Here is a 4,421-nt window from a genome sequence, read left to right on the forward strand (position 1 = left end):
CACATTAAATAAGAGTGGAGAGAGTGGACAACCCTGTCTTGTTCCTGATTTAAGGGGGAAAGCCTTCAGTTTAGTGCCATTTAATATGATGTTAGCTGATGGTTTATCATATATGGCCTTTATCATGTTGAGATATTTTCCTTCTATACCCATTTTGTTGAGAGTCTTAAACATAAAATTGTGTTGTATTTTATCGAAAGACTTTTCTGCATCTATTGATAAGATCATGTGGTTTTTGTTCTTTGTTTTGTTGATATGGTGTATTACGTTAACCGTTTTACGTATGTTGAACCATCCTTGAGATTCTGGGATGAATCCCACTTGATCATGATGTATTATTTTTTTAATATGTTGTTGTATTCGATTTGCTAGTATTTTGTTTAGTATTTTAGCATCTGTATTCATTAGAGATATTGGTCTGTAGTTTTCTTTTTTTGTGCCATCCTTGCCAGGTTTTGGTATGAGGGTTATGTTGGCCTCATAAAATGTGTTTGGAAGTATTGCTTCTTCTTCAATTTTTTGGAAGACTTTCAGTAGAATAGGAACCAAGTCTTCTTTGAATGAGTAAACTATTTTCAATCACAGTATATCTCTCTCTTTATTCACTTTTTCCCACCCACTCCCACCCAAGCCTATTCCCTGGTAAACACTACAATTAATTTATGCCATAAGTCTCAGTTTTATATCTCATTTATATGTAAATTAATAAAGTTCTTAGCTTTTTTGAAATTTATTAAATTAATTTAGTATAATATTCTCAAGGTCCACCCAAGTTGCTACAAATGACAATATGTCATTGTTACATCCTGGCGAGATAGGCCGCAGCAAACTCAAAGTAAATTTTATAAGTTTTATTGCAGACCTGCACAGGGACTGCAGGCAACCCATGCAAGGGAGCACTGCAGCCCCCAAACCTGCACAGGGATGCAGGTAACCCACACAGGGGAACACTGCAGCCCCCCAAACCTGCGCAGGGACTGCAGGCAACCCATGCCTCCGAAGAGACTGGAGCACTGCAGCCAACCAAACCTGCGCAGCCAACAAACTGCGCAGGGACTGCAGCCCCCCAAACCTGCACAGGGACTGCAGGCAACCCACGCCTCCAAAGAGACTGGAGCACTGCAGCCAACCAAACCTGCGCAGCCAACAAACTGCGCAGGGACTGCAGCCCCCCAAACCTGCACAGGGACTGCAGCTCCGAGCTTCTAAAATGGCTCCTTTTTATAGGGTGGCTATCTAGGATGAGCAAGCATCATACAGAAGCTGATGTGGCTGTTAGTCATTGGCTAGGGAGGTCGTGCGCAGTTACGGGGGGGGTATTGCTCAGTGGAGAATTTCAAACATAAACTTCTGATAAGGGTCTCTGACTCAATGCAGGATGTTGCTGAACTCTTTGTTCTCAGTGTCACAGGGACTTTGTACACTCTTGGCAGCCCCAGCATGTCAGTACTCCCTGAATCTAACATTCCCCCATCTCTTTTGGGCATAAATCAAATCCTTGATTCTTTATCAGTGGGGAGAATGGTATAAGGCTGGGGCTTATGAGAATTTTCTACTTTAGCTGTAGCTATAAGCTAATTGGGTCAGGGGTCCTCCCTAGTATGTGCTGGCACGCTGATAGTGTGCCCTTAGTACTACAAGCTTTACGGACTAATTTCTTTCTGCCTTGCATTTTTCTTCTCTGTACTAACTTCTTACAACTTGCACAAACCTTCTGCAACTTACACAAACCTTCTGCAATTTACACAAACCTTCTGCAACTTACATAAACCTTCAACTTTTATGCACTTTCTTATCCAGAAATAACTGGCCTTCATAACAACTTGCTTTTCCTTTTCTTTTCAAAAGTACCTCTACACCTTATACCTTCTATTATCAAAACCATACAATTCCTTTCTAATTTATCAGAATTCTTAATTCCTAAAAACCTTAACCTTCAGCAAAGACTAAGTTAGTACTAAGTAATCCTCTTTTAAAGATTGCTTTTTGGAGGTGTCCTTTTCATAAGTAGCCTATTGGACACATGACCAATATTCACAGATTATTCTATAGTGGTAGCTATGAGCACATACATAATTTTCATTTACCTTGTAGCTTCTCTCTCAGCCAAGGGACTTACACCCCCTTTCTGTATGACTCATAGCAGTGCATGCATCAAACCTTAAGATGACTTACTTAGCTTTCATTTACCTTAGTTTCCCTCCCTCCCCAAAGTCTCCATGCGTGGACCAGTTAAGTTCTGGTTTGTGGCTGAAGCAGGGCATGCTGTCCTTCTCAGGGTCAGCTTACAAGGGTTGGCGGGGTCAGTCTTCGCTGTCCACAAAGGTGTCTCTGCTGGGACTGCAAGCTTCAGCCGGCTGCGGTGGACCCAGGCGGGTATGCCTTCTGCCTTGGCAGTAGTGGGAGTGGTCAGGATCATGGTGTCTGGACCCGTCTACGTGGGAGTCAGTCCTTGGGTGGTGTACTGCTAGAAGTGCCTCTTGGACAATCTTTGAATAGTTTTCTGAGTAACCTATAAAACCTGTAAGTACTTAGGGAAAGGGTGTTACATTTCTACACTTTGCAGTTAGAGTTTAAGTCCTATTGACTACTGCTTCTAGCTGGAATTAGCAGCAGGTCCTAGCCTATAATAGGCATGGGGCATTGAGATAGGAGGAACAAAGGAGATACTAAACATAAAGCAATAAAACCAGACTGTCAATACCCACAGTAGAGATCTTTGAGGGATAAATAAAACTTAAATATTCAAGCAAGGCATAGTAGATGGCCCTTGTGTTATTAGCTTTTCTGCTACCTGGAAGAAATACCTTAGGCTCCTGAACGATGTCCTTGGGCCTTCAGTGGCAAATCCCAGCACGCTGGGCAAGGTCAGGTCACAGGTAGCTGGAGCAGGGCTAGAAGACACTGAACCCTCCCTCCATGGAGCAAGGGGGCAGCTTACCTTCTCATGTCCCTCTTTCCACAGCACAGACGTGTCCCTTGATGGGGCCGGGAAGCCTGGCAGGCTTCAGTTCAATGACCTTTCTTTCCACTCTGGAGCAGGGCCTTGATAAAGCCCCTTAGGGCACTGGAGCCAAAAGTTGGTATTTCCTGACTTCTTTTGGGCCTCATTTGCCTTTTCTGTTACTTCCTTGGTCATTATAGACCTTAAAAGCCATGCTCAGAAGATCTCACTGAGGGGCTTGACAAACAGTCTCAAGACTCCAAATGTTTCAAATCAGCCAAATTCAGTTTCCAAATGGCAACTGCCAGAGGCTAGCTAGCTACCAAAGTCTGCTGCAGCCCACTCCATGAGGAGGGGTCTTACATGGCCAATCTCGCTGAGGGCCTCCATCTGTTACATCCTGGCGAGATAGGCCGCAGCAAACTCAAAGTAAATTTTATAAGTTTTATTGCAGACCTGCACAGGGACTGCAGGCAACCCATGCAAGGGAGCACTGCAGCCCCCCAAACCTGCACAGGGATGCAGGTAACCCACACAGGGGAACACTGCAGCCCCCCAAACCTGCATAAGGACTGCAGCTCCGAGCTTCTAAAATGGCTCCTTTTTATAGGGTGGCTATCTAGGATGAGCAAGCATCATACAGAAGCTGATGTGGCTGTTAGTCATTGGCTAGGGAGGTCGTGCGCAGTTACAGGGGGGGTATTGCTCAGTGGAGAATTTCAAACATAAACTTCTGATAAGGGTCTCTGACTCAATGCAGGATGTTGCTGAACTCTTTGTTCTCAGTGTCACAGGGACTTTGTACACTCTTGGCAGCCCCAGCATGTCAGTACTCCCTGAATCTAACAGTCATCATTTCTTATGGGTAAGTATATATATATATATATATATATATATATATGGACCACTTCACTTTTATGTATGTCTATGAGTCTCAGTTTTATATCCTATTTATGTGTGAAATCATACAGTTCTTTGCTTTTTCCGATTTACTTATTTCACTCAGTATAATGTTTGCAAGGTCCGTTCACGTTGTTTTAAAAAGCACTATGTCATTATTTCATGTGGCTGAGTAATATTCCATTGTATATGTGTAACTCATCTTCATATATATATATGGACCACATCTTCTTTTTTATCTAATCTTCTGTTGAGGAACACTTGGGTTGTTTTCATGCCTTGGCCACTATGAATAATGCTGTGATAAATATGAAGGTGCATGTGTGTCTTTGGATACCAGTGCTTTCAGTTATTTTTGGTAGATACCCAGTAAAGGTATTGCTGGGTCACATGGTAGTTCTATTCTAAATTTTTTGAAAAATCATAATTTTTTCTTTGATATTCATTGTACTAATTTGTATTCCTACCAGCAGTGAATGAGGGTTACTTTTTCTCCACAGCTTCTACAACACTTGTTATTACCTCTCTTATTGATAATACAGGTTGGAGATGGTATCTTATTTTTTAAAGTATAGTT

At 42.5% G+C, this 4,421-nt stretch overlaps 1 long non-coding RNA gene across 2 annotated transcripts; it reads right to left on the reverse strand.

The window, feature by feature from the left end:
- Positions 1–1,445: 1,445 nt before the first annotated feature.
- LOC136385486 (uncharacterized) lies at positions 1,446–2,945 on the reverse strand. Of its 2 annotated transcripts, none has more exons than XR_010747833.1 (3): positions 2,191–2,945; positions 1,772–2,087; positions 1,446–1,734 (listed from the first exon to the last, which is right to left on the reverse strand). It is a non-coding gene; the product is annotated as an uncharacterized lncRNA (long non-coding RNA). The 2 variants fall into 2 exon arrangements; XR_010747832.1 differs by having other exon boundaries at positions 1,447–1,731; positions 2,191–2,943.
- Positions 2,946–4,421: the final 1,476 nt, after the last annotated feature.

The sequence above is a fragment of the Saccopteryx leptura genome, chromosome X (assembly GCF_036850995.1).
Source record: "Saccopteryx leptura isolate mSacLep1 chromosome X, mSacLep1_pri_phased_curated, whole genome shotgun sequence".
NCBI lineage: Eukaryota > Metazoa > Chordata > Mammalia > Chiroptera > Emballonuridae > Saccopteryx > Saccopteryx leptura.